Source organism: Drosophila elegans, unplaced genomic scaffold (genome assembly GCF_018152505.1).
Source record: "Drosophila elegans isolate 14027-0461.03 unplaced genomic scaffold, ASM1815250v1 contig_468, whole genome shotgun sequence".
NCBI classification, from domain to species: domain Eukaryota; kingdom Metazoa; phylum Arthropoda; class Insecta; order Diptera; family Drosophilidae; genus Drosophila; species Drosophila elegans.
Window position 1 is genome coordinate 1397715 of NW_024545855.1, and position 20031 is coordinate 1417745.

The 20031-nt window shown below is 41.2% G+C and overlaps 1 protein-coding gene across 7 annotated transcripts in view; it reads right to left on the reverse strand.

The window, feature by feature from the left end:
• LOC108143828 (hemicentin-2) overlaps window positions 1–19796 on the reverse strand; it is a 112727-nt gene extending 92931 nt beyond the window's left edge. For all 7 annotated transcript variants that reach the window (XM_017268370.1, XM_017268371.1, XM_017268373.1 and 4 more), the window contains exon 1: window positions 19526–19796. The gene's annotated coding sequence lies outside the window, so the exon portion shown is untranslated. The remainder of the gene's footprint in view (window positions 1–19525) is intronic.
• Window positions 19797–20031: the final 235 nt, after the last annotated feature.

The window sequence follows — 20031 nt, forward strand, 5'->3', positions numbered from 1 at the left end:
TGCCATAACCATAAAAGTTTAATGAAAAAGGTAATGGGTAAAGAAAAAAATAAAACCATTTAACATTTTCTAAATCTTTTCCAAAACCTACTACTTTTGCTTATGCTAAGTGCTTTCAATAAAAATTTAATAATGTATTGTACATAGAAACCACAGCTTTATGCTTATGTTTGTTTATTGCATAGTCATTGAAATCTATTAACAAGGCCATTAGCTTATGAATTAAAACAAATGTAAAAGAAAAGTATGTGAAAATTAGGGGTTTAATAAGGTATCACCATTAAAAATTTTAAAACGTTTGGTAAAGTTTTCCAAAGCCTTTTATGTTTGCTTAAGATTGACTGAGTTTTTTCAAGAATCTAAAATCTAAAAATGTTCCCCAATTTTTAAATAGCTTTCCAAAACCTACAACGTTGGCTTAAGCTTAACTGGGTTTTGCTAGAACATAGAACCAACAGCCTGATGCTCTAGTTTTTTTAAGGGAACGCATATTTGTCTAGCGGCCTCGAGAGTACCCCATGCACGAGCGCCTAAAAGCACACACCACATTCATATACTAGATTACGTGCAACAGTGACGGGGCTCTAGTAGAGTGAAAATGGTGCCTGCAAAAAACCTGGAGTGATGTATCTCGTTGTGGGTGTGCGTGCGCAAAAGTTTTCCTTCAAGCTTCAAGCCAACAACAACACAGAAATTCAGGCTGCAAACGAAAAAAAAAAACACGAAAACCGAGAGAAATATAAGAAATAACACTTGACATTGACAAATTAGTTGCAGAAGACAACACGAGCACTCCACCTCCCACTTCGACTGCCACTCCCACCACTTTCTGTGGGTGGGTTAACAGGGCGTCAGCTGTGGGGCCGCGTCGAGGTTAAAAATAATAAAATACCTACTGACATGATAGACACGAGAGACTTTTCCTTTTATTTAGCTTAGATTGGAAAAGTTTCGACAGTCCAGCTGGGCGGTAAAATGGGGGGTGCTACGCGATGGAATCTGACTCTGCAGCACTTGCAGTTAAGCAGCGGTCGAGTCCACTGAGCAGAGTGTCCAGCCGCTCCGCAGCGATTTACCACGAACATGTGTAGCTAATGCTGCTTATTATATAACTTTGCCCAAGCCCCCCACCCCACTAACTAACCCAGTCTCCAGCTATTTTCCTATGTGGGTCATGGCTATATGGCTGGCGGAACGGAGAGGAGGACACAAATTTCGCAGAATTTATTGCATAGTTGCAGGCGCAAGAGTAGTTAAAGTAAATCTCAACATAAACTCCCGCAGCTGGAAACGCTTGGTTTGGAGGGGATGGCGATGGGGATGGGGATGGGGATTCGCATTAAACTTTTGCCTAATGAGTTATATGGAAACTGCTACTGGGGAGTAAGGAATGGTGAGTCGAGCAAGTTGAGGCACCCGACCCGGGAATGGAAAACAATTATAAGCGCGCCAAAAAGTATGCAAGTAATTTTTTACAAGCGCCTCCACAGTACATTACTTGCAGGGCAAAACTTTTACGCTCCACTCGGTGTGCTACGACAGACAAACTTTTGTTGCTTTCAATTTATTTTGCAAGTTTTTCGCCCCACTTCAGACTTGAGGCTTCAGTCCAGCAGTCCAACAGTCCAACAGTCCAACAGTCCAACAGTTCAGGCCGAGTTATGCAACAAATAAATCACGCGAATTCCTCGAAATGAGCAACCCCAGCAGAGTCTATCACAATCTAAGCTCTGCTCAATGTATGCGAAAGTTTTGACAACTTGACCCATCCCATCGCAGGCTCTTCTACGGAAGAGCTAGAAGATATCTGTCCGTTGGCCACTGATTAATATTTACGAGTATTTCAATTTGCTAGATTGTTTGGCCGCAGTCAAAAGCCATAAGCGCTTTTCCCGGACACTTTTTGCTTTCGGGCAGGGACTGAGTAACGAAAAATTGTTTTTCAAATTTTTATCATAAAAATACGTTTTGAATCCCGCTGCCAAACTTTGCAATTTCAAGGGGAGATGCTCGAGGGCTTATTGAGGGGCTGTTTTTGCTTTTAGGCGCTTTTTGACATACTTTTGAGCTGCTGCTGCTACTGCTGCTTTTCGGCTTGAAGTTTATTAAAATCGAGCCAGGGTGCCGGCTTCTCTCTAATTTATCAGCACTTTTTGAACGTTCTTCCTTCCAATCTCCACCCTCCAGTCAGCATTCAGAAGTCAGCACTCTTTTTTCTTCAGCTGATGGCTTTCTAAGTGCGGCACTTCATTTGCATTTAAAATGTTTTCGCCCGCTCTGTTGCCAGTTTCCAGTTTCCAGTTTCCAGTTTCCAGTTGCCAGTTGCCGGCTGAACTTTGGCCGTTCATTTGGCACATTGCTCATTGTTGGTGGGAGTGGGTCAAGCGTTTATTTGTTTGGATTTGCCTCGGTTATGGCCATTCCTTCTGCGGTCTTTCAACCTCAGCCTCCACCTCCTTGGCCTTTTTGCGACGGTCGAGAAGGCTTCGATTTTGGCCTGCCAAGTCCGCAATTCTCTTCAAATTAAATTACCTTGAATAATGGCCAGCAGACAGCCCCAACCGCCGAAGAGGATTCCAGGGTCTGTCCTAAGTATGCCATAAAACGCTACGCAAAATACCTTACGAGAATTTACGCATTTAAATGATTGTGCAACAAGGCAGGGCATTAAGATAAAAGAGAGCCAAAAAGGGTCCTTTAATTTATAAACATTTCTCGACTACCTACCTAAACACATTCTAAACATATTCGGGGACGTGGCACATCGTAAATTAAAGGCTAATTGCAGCTTTGAAGATGATGAATTACGGTGACTGGGGCACATTAAAAATTAATTTACATTTTTTAATTTATTTATTTTCTGTCTGTATATTATGACCACTGTCCACCGGCGAATCGCAAGTGGAAATTAACTTGCTGCTGCCACTGTAGCCTAAGGCGAGGTCAGAGAAAAGCGAGAATAGAAGCTGCAGACGAGCTTTTTAAAAACGGAACTGAAAAGCGGGATACGGTGTACAGCAGTTATACAAAGAACAATTCTAAGAAATTCCCGACTTAAAATATAAAAAGTATTTTTATAAATATTTCATTTTAAACTGACGGACACTAGGGCTTTAACAAATTTTTTTGCGTGTCGGGATAAATGCCGAGCCATAATTCTTTAATTGTACATCAATGACAGCGAAATTTGTCACGTTCTCAATGAGTGTTAATTTTTTTGTACAAAATAAAACAAAGGCGAATAACAGTAGTGTCGGGACCATTTTATCAATTGTGAGTGGTAATTGTATGGAGAATATTTTTTTAAAAATTATTGAATAACAAGCAGTTATTTATGGTTCCCATGTGGTTACATGAAGTATTTTCCATTGTGCAATGTTTATCATTATCGTAATGCTATTATTGTGATGGTATTTTTCTCGCTTTTTTCCAATGCTTCCATAGAAAATTTCTGTGTAAAGAAGTTGCTTTCATAAACAGTTATATTTACAACTGCCGGGGAGTCGAAACTTCCGCTTGGCAAGGCTATCTTTCCCTCCTGTTTTTAATGAAAACGATATTTTGCTTGATTGGTTTAAGGGGGCCGAAAGGAACCCGGCCACATCCGGATCCACTTTCAATGCCACCTCTACTAGTAGCTCCAATTTCCCAATCCGCCTGCGCGGAGAGACGAAAAGTTCGGCGTGGCCATGCAGCAACTTTGACACTTCCCGAAATTAATTACTTTAAACCAACTTCCCCCCGGTGCCACGCCCCCTTGAACACAGCAGCAGCAGCCGCCGCTGTCCGAGCGAAATTAAATAATAAATTATTATTTCTGTGCGAGCCAATGAAGTGTGGCAAATTTAATGGGGCGCCACGGCCCTGCGAGTACATAGTTCGGCTAGTGCGCCACTTCAAAGTAATTGCAAAGGACGAAGGACGAAGGACTACCGCTACCGTTCCCCATTTCCAAATCCTGTCTGGGATCCACACGAGCGCATGGCAACGGACGGGGAGCAAAACAAAAATAAATAAATTATAATAAATGACTTTAATCTTTCAGCATAATTTCAGTTCTGGGCAATTATTGACGCCCCGCTGGCTTGCCTTGCTTTAAATTAGATTTTCATTTTGTTTTATTTATACCCATATTTCTGTGATTTTCTCCCCCTTCAAGATTTATCAGAGCGAGCATCGAGAGTACTGTTAAGTTCTAAACGAGTGCCGCTTAAATTTCCAGCAAAAAGTGTCCCTCATCATGGCGAAAATATTTTTTTTTATATATATATTTTACTATTTTGTGACTTCTCCTCCAATTTCAACAAGTGCAGCGACTTGGGCAGATTTAACGTTAGAGTGCACACCTGGCCAAGTGCTGGTGGCATTGTCAAGCCGGGCCTTGAAGGCAACTCACCAGAAACTCCACTGCGATTCCATCACTTTGGCTTACCTGTAAGAGGAGAAGAGAATGCACTCTTGTTAGTGAAGGAAAAATACAAGAAGACTGGCTTGCAAAACACAAAAGAGGCAGCCAAATGAGAATTGATTGCAGGCCCAAAAAATATATGCCACCCCATTTCCGCTTGCCAAACCCGAGCCCAAGCCCAAACCACCAAGGACAATCCCATTAGACTGTGTGTGTGTGGGTCTTCGTCTGGAATAAAAATCGGCTTAGAGCCCAATAAGAATCAACACAAAATGTGTCAACACCTTTATGTTGCCGTTGCCACACCCCAAGGAAGATCTCCGAAAAAATGAGTCCCGCTGTGCCAGTGTTTTCCTTCTCGTTCGTTCGCTCCCTGCTTTTAGGGACAACATGTTTTCCGATGGCTCAGAACGCATATTTGTGCCAGCGCAGTGGGTGGAAAGGAAAATCTATATTCATAGGACGCAAACACACGGCGACATACTATACACATGTATACACACACGCATAAGCAAATTATGAGCCATCGCTCCCCAGTTGAGCGAACCGAAGAAAAGCAAAAAGTTTGCGTCGGCTTAACGTTCTAATATCCTTCGAAGACGAAGGGTGAAATATGCTTTTTAAATAAATAAAAAACAACGAATATAGCAAAGAGATTTTTGAGTAAGATTAAGAGTAGTGTAAAATACTTATTATAAAAATTTGTCCAAAAGTTGAGAAGGTATTTTTGTCTTAAATATTCTGGTTTACCCGCTAAATGCAAAATTATAAAGATTAAACTATAAAAATATAAATTATAAAAATAATATAATAGCGTTTGTATTATTTGTTTTTAGCTTATAGATTGCCTTTAGTATTAAACCAACTTTACATCAATTTATTAGGTATTTTAAGTGTATGCAAAGGTCACTCTCTCATTTATTGGCGATTTGGCTCCTATAAAAATATTTTGTAAGGCTCTAAAAATGTAAAGGATACGCCATCCCCTAGGAGCCAAAACCTTTTTCGAAGGGTAATCTCTTCAGCTGCTTCGTTCCACTGCGACAGTGGCAAGTCATCCGTGTAAGTTCAACCTGCCTAACTCGAACCCTTTGCCCTTTTCCGCTGGCAAAGGTATTTGCATTTAGTGTAAACGAAATTTGTGAGCTGGCCTAAAAACAGATTGCCCTTTGCCCCGCCGATAAGTGGGTTGGTGGTCGGTCGATGGTTGACGGGTGGTGGCAGGTGGTCCTTAATCCAGCGACTGTCATAATTTGACGTGCGCAAGGATACTTCGCAACACAGGATGTGTGTGTGCGTGCGTGTGTGTATGGGTTTATGGGTGCCAGCGGACACAGTGAGGCGTAAAATTCTGTTGCCAGATTCATTCGTTCAATTCGCGCCAAGCTTTCTGTCATCCCTTCGACCCCGCAATGTCAATGTCAACTCGTCCACCCCCTCATTTCCGCATTTCCACATTTCCACATTTCCACCTGCTGTCAAGGTGTTGGCGCTCTTTTATCGCCGCTCTGTTGTTCTTTTCTTTGTTGTTCTGTTTGGCCTGTGCAATTTACGTAATTTTCAGGTTCATTTAGCGTTTAATGCTTGTAAAGAAATTTTAATTTTATGGCCAACAGCCAAAAGCGCTCCAAAAGCGGCCGCCAGAAGCGGCTGCCAGAAAGGTGAAAACAAATTTCATAAAGGATTATGCGCGCCTCACTGCATTTTTATGCCAGAATGGGGAGCGAGTGTATATCCTTTATATATCCCTAAGCAGCGGAAACGGGTGGTATGGTATCATCGCCTTTGGCCGCTTAAAGTTTAAGTTCTCGTGTCAAGTTGACAAATTATTTGGGTAAATATTTGTATGATTTTCATAATGATGTTAGGTTCGGTTCGGTTGGCTTGAGTTTCACTCGTGTGCGTTTGGCATTGTTGTGGTCGCTGCGGTTCTTCTCGCGTGCCTCCAAATACAAGCATACATTTTGGTAAATACCATACATTGTGTGCGTATTCGAAAGTGGGCGAGCAGTCAAGCCAAACACTATTAATTAGCTGATAGTCACAGGCAGGGGCTGGCCTCACATATTGAATATTAATTACACTTCCCCCGGCAGTCACCACTAACCGTCCGCCGTTCTAAAGCTAAGTAAGCGACCATTGATAACGACAACAGCCAAATGTGAGCAAGGCAAACACTTGAATGCAAAAACACTTCAGGGCATCGCTTGAATCAAGATAGCGCTGGAACACATGGAATCCTTTCGGGGGTGTACAGTGTAATTAGCACCTGACCTGGCTTCCCTCAAACAAGGACTTTGGCTGAACTAGCCGCGAGCCATGGCCCCATCGATGGAGATTCGTGGGAAAGTTGACTGGCTAACAAAAAAGACACTCAATGTGGACTTGACCTACGGCAAAGAAAGAAAAGAATGACGGTTCTGTGCAGAGAGAGCTTTCCATCTTGAATGTTAAATAATACAACTGTAAAATGAAGTTGGAGTACAAAGTAGTTTAAAATGTTGTAGTCAGTAACTTGCGAATAAATATTAAACAAAATATAACATGTCTTGTATAACTCTCTTGACTTTATCGTTGTTTCAAGTGTTTCATGCCAAATTTCAGACTCAAATTTGCCCTAAATTCCAAAAACCGAAATCATATATTGATTTAAACATGGTTTTTCTTGTATTCACATTTATTAAATTAATGATTTCGCTTTGTGTAGCCTTTCCATGACCGTGGCGCAATGGCTAAAGCTTTGGCTGTTCATAGCCCCGCATCAGACAAAACACTTTCTAATGAACTTTTCGGAAACAATTCTGCAGAAAATCTAAATCTAAATCTGAATAGGTATACGAATGTGGTGGGGTGAAAAGAAACAAGTAAATTACGTGGCCATAGACCATAAACCCGCAAACAGAGAAAGGTGTACTATGCTGCACACCGAGTTATAGACAGGGCGAGAAAGATGGAATTGGACGGTGGATGGGGTTTTGTGGGGAGGTACTGGGTGACTAACAATGGCGAAAACTGTTAGCCAGCCATGACGATGACAACGACAGACAGACGGACGGACGGGCGGACGGTAGCGCAAAATTGAATGCAAACTGGCAACGGAGGCAACCGAGGAGGGGGAAACGAGAAGGGGTCACAGAACGAAGGGCAAACTTTTGTGCGACCTCAGATATAATTTTTTGGGAAAGTAATATAAAAGGGAAAAGTGCAAATTCCATCCCGCTTCCCCCGGCACTCCTAGTCACACTATCTGTGGCCATCTCTGCGATAATGATGACTCCGGACGAGCTTTTGGAAATTAAAATTGCATAAATTATGCAAAAATGTTTGAAACTCCGGCCGTCGCAACTGCAGCTGCCACAGGTCACACAGATGAGCCGGACCCTGAGATGCGAGTAAATCACTTTGATTGCCCTTGGATTGGGATTGGTGAGTAGGTGTGGGTGTGTGAGTGTGAGTGGAAGCAGTCCCCTGAGGGAGTGCATTATTTTCTGCTTATTATTCCGGCACACACAAAAACGTCCAAGGAGCAATCAAGCCACAGGCGGCGAACAGGGGTTAAGGGGTATGAAGCGCTGCCAATCGTTGATTCATCATGAGAGGAGTGGGAGCCATCATCGATATTCATGCTCCAGCCGGGTTAACATTTCAACTCGACGTCCGTATTCCACACGCAGAAAAAATAACCTTTTTAATTGGTCATACATTATTTTACATAAATACAAGGCTAAAAATATGACAAACTAAATGCGAAAATTTCGAAGGTTTAAAAATAATTAGTTTAAGTTTAGTAAATAGAATTTTTATACTTTAAAAATATGGATAATACTTTAAGATATGCTTTTCTATTTACTATTTTCTTTTAGAGTGATATTTTGCCATATCCAAAGTTCAATCGTTTTTAATATAATAACATAAATTGAGTTTTTTTGTTATGTTGGTAATGGCTGATTTTCTTCAGTGCAAATATCGTTGAGGGGTTCGAAGGCTGAATTCGCTGAATTGATAATTGGCAGGCGCCCAGCCTCCGCTCACCGATTTTCCGTCTGCCCCGAGGGCATTAATTATTTATAGACACAGCAAATTGTTTGAACAGGACTCGCTATGAATGGCAGCGTTTTGTTGGGCAATTGCAGGTCATTACCAGGTGACTCAGTCGCTGTCTACCTGTGTTTCTGTTGTTATCAGAGGGAGTGCATTAAATGTGCATTAGTCCCTACCTGAGGTCGCCGTCTCTGGCCGATTGTCCTACACAACGGGAAAAAATATGTCACCAAAAGTTGACTTTCAAATGGTTAACTTTCTACGGCTTGATGTTTTCCAGGCTAACTATGGTAACTATGTAAAATATGTTATTAAAAACATTTCATGTAATTATCATTTCTCAAATCAATTATGGGTAACAAATATACAGATCTTGTTAGGAAAATTGTAAACATTGTAAATCATATATTCTTTCAACTAAGGTCCTTACCACCTATTAAAAAATGTTTTTATTTTATTTTATTTTATTTATTTATTATATTAATATTTATTTAAATTTTATTTGAGAAAACTTCCATAAATACATGAAAAATCTTTGTCAATCAAGTACAGCAACTTTAAAAGGTAACTATTTTGTTTTAAACATTGATATTCTCATAAACTAAGGTCCGTACCACCAATTAAACAATTTCGCTCAGTGTACTGTGTACTGGGTATGCGCAAGTCAATGGCCCGGCTTATCAGGCTCGCATTTCCTCAAATTGTCGTGCTGTCATTTCCGCCGCACGTGTGTAATCACGGAGGCGTAAAGTGTCGTCCGAAATGCTGCCAGCGCATAAATCCCGCTTCCTTTGGAACACTGTACCGCCGATCTGCAGGAGGGACAGCCCCGACGAAACAATCATGACATTCCCACCGACCGACCGACCAACCGACCGACCGAACAATTAAAGGCATTCACAAAGCAACTAATTTGGCCCGGCAACGCAGCGCTCAAATAACAAACTCATCACTCAGTCTTTTTGTTGTGTTTATCGAGTGGGGGCGGGGCCGAAAATGAGTCAAGCTGTGCACGATGCTGATGAGAAACACGACCGGATTTCATTTTTCATAGCCCAAACAAACGAATCTTTATTTTGTAATTTCGCACTTCATTTAGCGTTAAATTAACAGCAACAAACATTCGTTCGTTCGTTCGTTCGCACTCGAGAACAAGAGACATGGACTTCTTTGATTTTAGGCACGAAATAACCATAAAGCGTTGGAGGTTCTGTGGATGCTGGAGAAGACCAGCAGACGGCGGAGGTGACTCGCACGAAATGCCATTTAATCATAACTCAGCAAAAGTCGGATCGGATTGCTAACTAATGTGGAGGTAAGGGAAACCGGGGAGACTTTGTGAGCAAAGAGGGAGCGTGTTGCAGCATAAATAAGAATCAGCACGCGGCTGAAGCGGCCGAAGAAGAAGCGGCACTCAGCCCGTCAGCGGTGATGCGCTTCACTGCAGCGGAACGACAACAGCAACTACAACAGCAGCCATAAATGCAACTACGGCAGCAACTACAACAACAACAAGCACACACAGTGGCATAGCTTTGTGCCATGTTGTACAAGCCGGCAAAAAACAAACGAAGTACGAACGATTGAAAAAACAATAAATAAAGGGGCTAATTTGTAGGCCGAAGTCATGGATACTCTACACCAGACTTATTATTACGGGTTCTGCCGCAGCAGACATGGCAACCGATGACGAATCGCTCGCTCAGCAAATGAAATTAGAAGACAGGGATTGTCTGTACTACACCACCAAAGACGTCTCCATTTCATAAACATTAACATAAACAAGTGTTTGTCATTGTTTGTGTTGCACTTCAAGTCAAGTTTCGAATAAATAAATAAACCAATCTTTCCAAATTAATTCAACGCTTTCCATATTTCTTGTTGCCCTAAAGTATCTTGTATACTACAATAATACAAATAGAAAGAGGCTTAATTAGTTTTTACGATTATTATTTTGTTTACTACTCCTTGAAAATTAAAATAAGATTGCGATCCTGTTTCGTTTAATTAATTACATCAGCTATGTGGATACTATAAGTTTTAATTGTTTATTACCAAGATGTAGTGTTTTATTCAGCAAAGTGCTTAAGGTCTTGCCTGTCGGAATCGAATGTCATCTACCCTCTGGTACGAAAAGGTCATAATGTGCACATACAGCCTAAGATACCTCTGGAAAATCCAGTTTAGCTGCGATCTGGCAGAAGAGTCGGACGACTGCGACTCTCGAACGACATCTAACCAAACAGAGACTCATAAATGCGCAGTCTCAGCGGCAACTTCGACAGCCACAGCAGCAGCAACAACAGCAACAGCAACATCGACAACGGCAACAGCTACAGCAGCAACATGAATGGATTGTTAAATGTGAAGGCCGCATGCCTGGGCCAAAGAAATGCCAAACGATGCCCAGTCGCTGGGAGAAGATTCGGCATAGCCAAATGCAGCTGTGCAAGCCTACTACACTGAGAAAAGTGTATCCTTTCAAGTATCAAATTACAGATAAAACAAGCAGATTGAAAATATGTATGTCAATACATCTCATACTTTAAAAACTGTTGAAGCTTTTGAAAACTTATGTATCACTAAATTTTCTTATTTATCCTTTCCATAGAATTTTGAGATTTCTTATTGAATATAAATTAAAATTAAATTATAATAATGAGAATTCCTTTTCTAATCTTTTTGTATTGTGATAAAATAATCCTACCATCGATCATTTAAAATTATGAAAAGGTTTTTCCACTTGAGAAAACAACTAGCAACTCAAATATTTTAAAAATATTATGTTGACGATTCCCCCTCTTATCTCTGTGTTTTGTGACTAAATTATCCCCCCATCGATCGCTTAAAATTATGAAAATTATTTTCCGTGTGGCACCCTCGACCCCACGATGAACGACGCTAACGATGCTGCCATTGCTGTGCTGGCTGCGTATTAAATGCTCAGATTTCTTCGGATTGAATAAAGAGTTGGCCATTCTTCTGGTGCCCCGGCTGCTGAGGTTGCTGAGGCTGCTGTTGTTGCTTCTGCTGCTGCCGCTGCCGCTTCTGCTTTTGCTGGCCAGGCAGCCTTTCATAATCGCAAATTGATGTGCCAGCCGAGCAACATCTTCGTCTCCTCGGCTTTTTCCCCCCACAGCTGTGCAGTGGAGCGTGGGAGCGCTTCGAATGTGGAAACTAGCCAGGGAAGCGGGCTTACCGGGCGGTGGGTGGTTGGTGGGCCTAAGAGGGGGGGTGTGCGGGGGAACTCATTGGCTAATGCCATCTATAGTACGGCGATGCCTGCTTTCGGCCAGCTGTGCGTCGAAATTGATAACCGCGAAATAACAAAAGCGTCTACCAACTGAAATTCGCATCATTCAATTTTTATTTATGACTTCTTTTGGCTTTCATTTCAACTCGGTTTCGCATTGGCTTTGGTGTCTATACACTGCCGTTGAGGGCATAGTAATTGGTAAGGGAAGCCTTTAAACCTTGCAAATTGAAAAAAGTAGAATTAAAATGTTTTCAGGGAAAAGAACTTAAACCAATTAACTATTTTTTTTAATTTTTTACTCTTGATCGCTTTTATATTTTTTCGATTTTATTCAAATAAATAAATTGATTTGATACTCGAATCAAGTAAATATCTCATAAGAGGATTATTTTACAACTGATTCTAGGCTTAGTAACCTATTCGTAGGGTATTCCCAAATCGGTTTTCGGCATCGTGCCGCCTTGATTTTTCCGAGATTTTGTTTGTTTTGGCTTTTCGCATTGATTTCTTGTTAATTTTACATTTGCAGTTCGCTGGGTTTCCTTGAGAATTTCCCGCCCGTTCCCAACCACCAACCCCCTCCCATTGTTTTATCTGCAACTGGCGCCCGCTTTTGTCGGCTTTTGTTTTCGCTTTTCTTTTATGGGGGTTTTCTTTTGCTCATTTTAGTGTTATTCTTCTGCTCCTTCGCTTCGCCAGGGGGATGGGTAGTTATTGTTTTAGTTAAGTTGACCATTTGTATACGATTCGCTTATCTGTGGACCTCCATGCCAGCCATCCCAGCCATCCTCCGCTCGACATTTGCGGCCTCATTTATTTTCATTTTCTTTGTCATAACAATCTTTTTATTCTGCTCATTTCTGATGCTCCTCCTTCCTTCTTTTTGACCTTAACACATTTTTCGTGTATATCTGGCCGGCCCGCTTTTTATTCGGTTCTTGTGCTAATGCAATTGCGGCAACAAATTTTATTTGACCATGAAGTGACCGAAAAAAGCTATGGAAATGGCATCAAATCAAATTAACATAATTGCCTCAGATTTGTGACTTCTTTGATGGGTGATGGGTGGAAAAATGAGAAATATCACCAAGATGCTTTCTTCAGCTGTCCAGGCTCATTAGCAGTCATCTCGGAGTCTTCTCGGAAAGAAGATCCATTCATCTGGTAATTTTCTGCTGCATTCCCAGGAATCTCATAAGCAGCTTAATATTGTTTTTTTTTTTTTTGTTTGAGGGGGCAGGGGGCACGAATGAGGCACCATAATAATAAAGTTAAATAAACGGACAAACAATAATGACAATTGAAGATTTATGAGGCCCCGAAACGAAGCGAAGGCAACGAGGTCTTGTCATTTTTGTTGTATTTTAGGATGAAAAACCAGTTGTGATGAGGCATTTTAGCATTCAGCAGCCGCACGAAATTGTCGGATCATTACGAGTTGCACGTTGCAAGTTGCTCGTTGCACGCTGCACGTTGCACGTTGCACGCTGCTAATTAGATTGCAGTCAGAAATGTGAACGTAGCCGTTGCCGAGGCTCCACTGCGCTCCTACACATTTGAGACGTGATCAGTGATCACTGTACCACGCGGAAAGGCAAAAGTGTGTCAATGTCTGTGAACTGGAACTGGAACTGGAGCGTTGAAACACCGATCTCGACTCCAGTCGACTCGACTCGTCTCGCTTCTCTGCTTTTTTCTGGCTGCATTTTCATATAATTTACAGGCAGAAGACGAAGGCCCTGAAATGGAGCCGAGCCAACACTGAAAGCAGTCAGTCCGTCTGCCGGTCTTTTGTATTTACCTGTGATTTAAAACGGGGGAGAGTGCGCGCCAGTGGGGGCGGCCCTAAATTGCCCACATGTGTGCCTGTACAGGTGCATGCAGCAGAGCGGCAAGCTCCGAGATTCGAGATCCAAGATCCAAGATCCAAAACTACAGAGCGGCAGCGTGACCCGCCACTTTAGCCCATTCTGATGGCATTGGAGTCACGTCGTCGCTGCAAATTGCATTCCAAACTGCCATTGGAAGACCATCCTCATATCCTCAATCCTCACCATCACCACTCAGTCCCCCGCACAGCCCCCCTAATTAATGTGGGCGTGTCGGGCAAACAAAGTGCTAAATTTATCTGCTCTTTTCCTCCTTTAGCCAAATGATATGTGCCGCCCAAAAGGACCATTAAGACGTTTCTCAAATTGGCTGCAGTCGAATAAAAAATTATGTCACCTTTGAATAGTATTCATAATTGGCATTATGGCATTCCAGGATTCCATTGAATTAAACGACTAAAATAACTAGATTTTAATTTTCTTTAAGAAAATTTAAAATGTGGTTTTTTAGAATTCTAAGAAAAACCCTTGTATGCTTTTGAGTAGCGTTAAAAATTTTACAATTTAAAAAAAAACTAATTTTAACTAAAACTAACTTTAATTAAATATTTTAACTATAAACTAACTTTAATTAAACATTTAGTAAATATTTTATTATGTCTTATTATCAGAACATTTCGTTTCAAAAATACCCAAAGATGAAGGATTATGCAGTTTATTCGAAAATCCCATACATTTTCGAACCAATCATTTTTTTTCACTGTATCTAAAGGCAGTATTTACCAGTTCAAGGGTCGAACTGGAGGCGTTTCTGCAACACGTGCCTTCACATTCGCAGTGCGTGGCAAATTGCGCGTGGAAAATGTGAAAGCGTCTCAGTGAAGATCGGAATCTTGGGAAGCTTAGGCCAAATCATTTGGGTAATGGCCACAGATGACGAACTATGAGCTGGCACAAATGACAAGGCAGGGGGATCGGGATGGGGATCGCGGCCCATCAATCAGAGGCAGCGACAAATTATGGAACTTCTGTAAACGAATCGTGGACAATGTTCGGCTGCCAAAAGGCATTAAAACCCAATCAGAGGCGAGACAACTCGGGGGGAATGGGAATGGGCTGTGGCTGGGACCATCAAAGTCATCAGCTAATGAGACTTTGACTGCGTTTAGTTTTCGATTTGCCAGACAAGGCAGTCGCAAGCTGAAGCCAGCAGCAAAAACTATGCCAGGTCCCAACTGTCAACGCGTGTCAAGCGCGGAAGAAAACATTTGACAGGCCTCCAAAGGGAGGGCGGAGTCGCTCAATTAAAGCTTCTTTCGGCCGGTTCCCCATCTCATCTCATCTTGCCCCAAAAAAGAAATCAATTAGTGCGAAATTAGCCAGGAGAGGCGAGTCAGGGTCAGAATCAAACAGACAAGGCCCTCACTTCGCTGCGGAGTAAATCATTTCGGTCTCTTTCAATGGACACTGCCACATTGTGGCTTTATGGCTTTTGATATGGGTCCGGCGATTTGTATCTAATGAATTTTTAAGCTGAAAATTATTAGACATTTGACTCCAAATCTAATTTGATTGCCATCAGCGATAGCCAAGACGATCTGAAGCCCGACTTGAAAGATACCCGTCAATCAGATGCAGTTATTGGGGGTAAGCAACAATTTATTAGTTTACATAATTAACTATTTATGAAATAGTTATGGCCAAAGCAACTATTAATTTTAGGAAATTAAAAAGATACAAAATTCAGTCAGTTATGTTGTTAAATTTTATATTTTTTTTTGAAGTTTTTGAAAGCAATGAATCTTAAATTTAATTTAAAATCCATTCTATGCAGTTATTGGTTGGGAATTAACTATTTTTTGGATTATAAATAATTTATTAAGAAAATAGTGGCAAATGCGAATATTGTTACAAAAAAAAATATTAAGTCAGTTATGTTGATAAATTTTTTTATTTTTATACTTTCTTCAAATGTTGTAGATTTAAAAATATCTGATTTTCCCATCTATTTTACACCCGAAGCCCTTCAAACAGAGGTCTGCGTCATCATCACAGGCAATCACAACAATGAGCAGCATATTGATAAGTTAATCTAAAGTGGATTTGGCTTTTAAATGCCAGACACATGATGGGAGATCATAGCCCGCCTGTGGTGGGCTTCAAGTGGAAAACCCCGACTTCCCCCCCCGATATTGCCGTCTAATTGCAGCAGCCACTGTTTTCTGGCATATCTGGTCTAGGGTGGAGTAACCCTCACCCAAAATACTCCCCTTTGCACTCGCGATTCCTCTTAGGATCGCATAAATCACAGTCGAGTGCATTTAATTAATTTGTGCCTAGTGGGGGAAAAAAAAAATATATATATGAAATGAAAAGTTGTGGAATGTGTGGCAACGGGGAAGGGGGGAAGTAAATTCGACAAAAATATGAGGAAAAATACAAAATAAACTTGGAGTACAATGGAAAAGTTGCGCATGCAGCTGCCACACACAGAACAGAAATTTGTTTTTATTTGCATCTGGCTGTTGTGTTTTTCTAAATGGAAATTTGAAATTTTAGCCGCAGACGCTGTGGCAGGTGCCATTCTAACGGTTACTGCTCACTTTTTGTTTTCCATTTCTATTTCCATTTCCATTTCCATTTGGCTCGGTTTCTTGCTCTTCTGTTTTTTGCCGCTTTTCTATTTGGCTGTTTGGCTGTTAGCTTGTTTGTTTGTTTGTTTGTTTGTTGCTTTGTTTATTTGCCTATTTGTTTTTGCAATCTCTTCACGGTGGCTAGTTCGGATTTCCAATTATTGGATTTCAACACCCCCGCAATGGAGTAGCTCATTAGAACAAGTACTATAGATCGTTTGCCAGGGGAGAACGACTTCCGATTGCCCATATTCAATATGCAAATTGATGGGGCCAACTAAATCGCATCTAATTGCCACTCTTTTTCCACGAAGGCGAAACCCAATGCAATCGATTTCGCGGAAAACACTGCTTCATTCAAAGGCGGTGGAAGCGATGGAAATTCCCGGAAAATTTAGCCAACTAGAGTAGGGCAGTTATTGAGGACTCAAGGACTCTCTTTGGCGAACCAAAGACCGAACTACTGTGCATATCAATAATTCCCATTAATTGCCCTCCGTCCACGCAACCGTTTCCCCTTTAACTCGGCGCATTTCCGTTTCCGGCGAACTAGAAGAGAAGGAGGGGGTGAGTGGGCGGGCCGCACTTGCTGCACTTGGCTAATTCTGTTTTAATATTCAAGTTTGGATAAAAAAACCAGAAAATATCTGGGGGTGGATTGGTGTGCTAGTTCTGTTCTGCAGCTACATTTGTAGATGCAACATCGAGCAATTGCTGCAGCAGAAACACGAGGGGTGGAAATTTCTGTTGCTTTTCCAAACTTACGCCACATGCACAGCCAAAAAAATGTTTTCAAAGTGGTTGTCTTTTGGGCTATACATTTTTCCTATTTATTTTCGCATTAATTATTGTAATTGCATTGAATAAAACAAAAATCTTACCTTATCTAATTTTACACTTTTTAAATGCTACTCATTTAATCATTTATTATTATTCTTACAAAAAAAATGTATATTCCATTTTATGATGGATTTTTTGTAAGTTTCTTGTAAATATTTGGTTAATCATTTCAAAAGAAAATGTTGCTAGGCAATCTCCTATTATTTTAAGTAAAGCCTAAATTTAGTTTCTCAATTTTGATTTTTACATATATGTACTATTTAAAATAGAATTTTTCAAGAATTTTTTAGACAACAAGACATAATTGAAATGTTTGTTTTTTTTTTTACACAAATAGACTGAAGACTGAAAGCATTTTTTAACCACAAAATGTAATCGAAATGTGTTTGTATGTTTTTTCCTGTGCACAAACTGCAGACTGAAAGTGAGCCGAAAATGGAATAAAATCCAACGCAACGCTGAGGCGTTCTGCTTGGCTAGCTACGGCAGCAACAAAAGGTAAAATCGGCATGTGAGTGTGTCGGCTATATGCTATACATTCGTAAGCGGGCGAGTTTAACGAACTAGGCTTTGTGTTTTGGTCCACTCTACTCTACGCTCGTACTCGCCAAACAAACTAATTTGGCCCCCATTTCCGCCCCTCCGCCCAACTGCATGCTCCTCTGCACACACACACACGAACATTTTCACATTTTCACCATTTCGCGATTCTAAACATTTCACTTCGTTTTAATTTGAAGATAAGTAATTTTTGGACTTCTTGGAATTGCAAGAACCAATTTGATTTGCGAACATTTTAAATTCGATTTGCAGTAAGCCTTTTCAGGACTCTGCTGTCAAGGACACTGCAGCACGGAAATCAAATAAACAAATCAAATATGAAATGTTCCATTTGAGTCCGTTATTCGGACCGAATGTCGTGCGAAATATGAAATCATTTTCGTCGTGCTATCTTCCTGGTAAATGCAGATTGGGTGTCTGGAGGAATAGGATTGGGGGCACCTAAAATAGGGCCGGTAGATAAGGATAAAGCCGCCCTCTAACTTGCCGCCACATGTGCAAAAGATAAAACCCCGATATTCGTGTGGTGCTGCAACATTTTTCTTATTTACGAGCCACATAGCCATAAAAGGCGACATAAATTTCGTAGAGTTGCTCCTGCTTGCCGACCAAAAAAAACGGCAAACGGGATATTTTTCGTTGCCAAAATGCAGGCGGCAGTCGAAAGCCGTGAGGAATAAAGAAATTGATATAAATGCCGGGGCAAAACTCGCACATCGCCAGAGATAGAAGGAGAACTTCGAATAAGGATAGATCACACACATTGCGCCGAAATTGCGCGAAATGTCGTCAAAGTTTGTCAAAATATTTAAACGAATGTGTAGTATTTTTGATGCGCGGCGGCATGATGATTCAATCAGAGGAATAAATTCCCAAGGAATCGCACTCCTGACTTAAAGTTTTTTAAGGCTTTTCCTAATGGCAAAACAATCCTCGATTATTACACCAGTCGAGGCACGGCAATAACCATTAATAAAAATGTTTGGCATTTTAAATTAAACGACTACGCCGCACGTGCCGCCTTTTTTTTATTATTTGTTTTTTTGGTTTTGGGGCAAAACGAAAACTTTGAGGCAATTTCATTTCAATTCAAGTGTGGAATTTAAGGCCATTTGCATATCAAAAACGAGGAGAGGCAAGAGTCCTTTCGCCGCGCAGCTGGCGACGATTGCGAATCGCCTCCTTTTCTCGAAGGAAAACAATTAGCGGAAAATAACTTGGCAGCGGAATTCGCGCCCAACGATTCGACGTAATTGCAGATAATTTTCGGCTTTCAAGAGGGGGTAAGTGTTTTCCCCCCGGCACTCCAAATATCATTAACATGAATTTATAAACAATCGCGGAGAGGCTTAATTAAATTTCCCCTCCTTTGCGGAAGGAGCAAAACTTATGCAAAGAAAAGGGTTGGGGATTCCATAAAACATTCACAGACCATAAATGTGTGTGAACTTTCGGAGTATGGCAATTTTTTAAATAATTGTCCATAAATATAAGCGGACATAAAAAGGGCAACCGAGCGCTTAATCCGTTGTCGCATTTAATATATTGGCCATCCCGGCGAATGGAGTAAGTAAAGCGAGCTCCGAATCCTTTGGCTCGTAAAATGTCAAGGAAATTTTTATTGATGAGCCAAAGGCGAACGACGGCGACGACGACAATGACTACACACAACGCTTTCGCCTTGCCGAGATTTCCTCGTCCTTGCTGGTGGTACTGTAGTTGTAACTTTTTTTTCGAGGACACGCCATAACCGATGGCCGGGAGTTTGGGCCCGAAGTAAAAGTGTGTCAAAGTGTTTCCCGGCACATGTATAGAGTATAGATATGGCACTCGTTGGTACACTGACTAAAGGCAGGGCCAACCAACAATCCGGATCAAAATTCCGCTGACACGTGACTCCAAAAAAAACAACACTCACACACTTTGTTTATCATATATAACTCATTTTTGGCTATACCTTTTTCAATATCCATGCGATTCCGTATATGCAACAATTCTCGGGCTGCTATTCGTTAACCATCTAAATCACAAGTCACTGTTCACCACGCCAGATGTTCTATCCGCACGATTTCGGAACATTTCTTTTTTAAACTGATCTTGGGGTATTTCCAGTGATTGCGCGATTTAATTGTTGATTTTTCTAAACGTATTAGAATTTTGTTCGGAGGCGAAACACAATTTGCTCAGAGCCCGGTGCCCGGAGCAGCACGTCCAAACGGCGAAACAGCGAAAACGTATTTGAATTTAACGAACGACCAGCGAACGACGTTTCTTTCCCGTTTTGGCCGCTAACAGAAGTCATTGTTTCCCTAACATTTATGTTAAGACTCTGCGTTCGCTAACAGAATTGAGAAAGGTTGGTTGTCGCAACTGAGAATATTTCTCTCAGAGAATCCACCCGAAGCCGACTTCGTGCGTGGGTGCCGACGGAAAACGAGCGACCTATACCAACCACTCAAACCT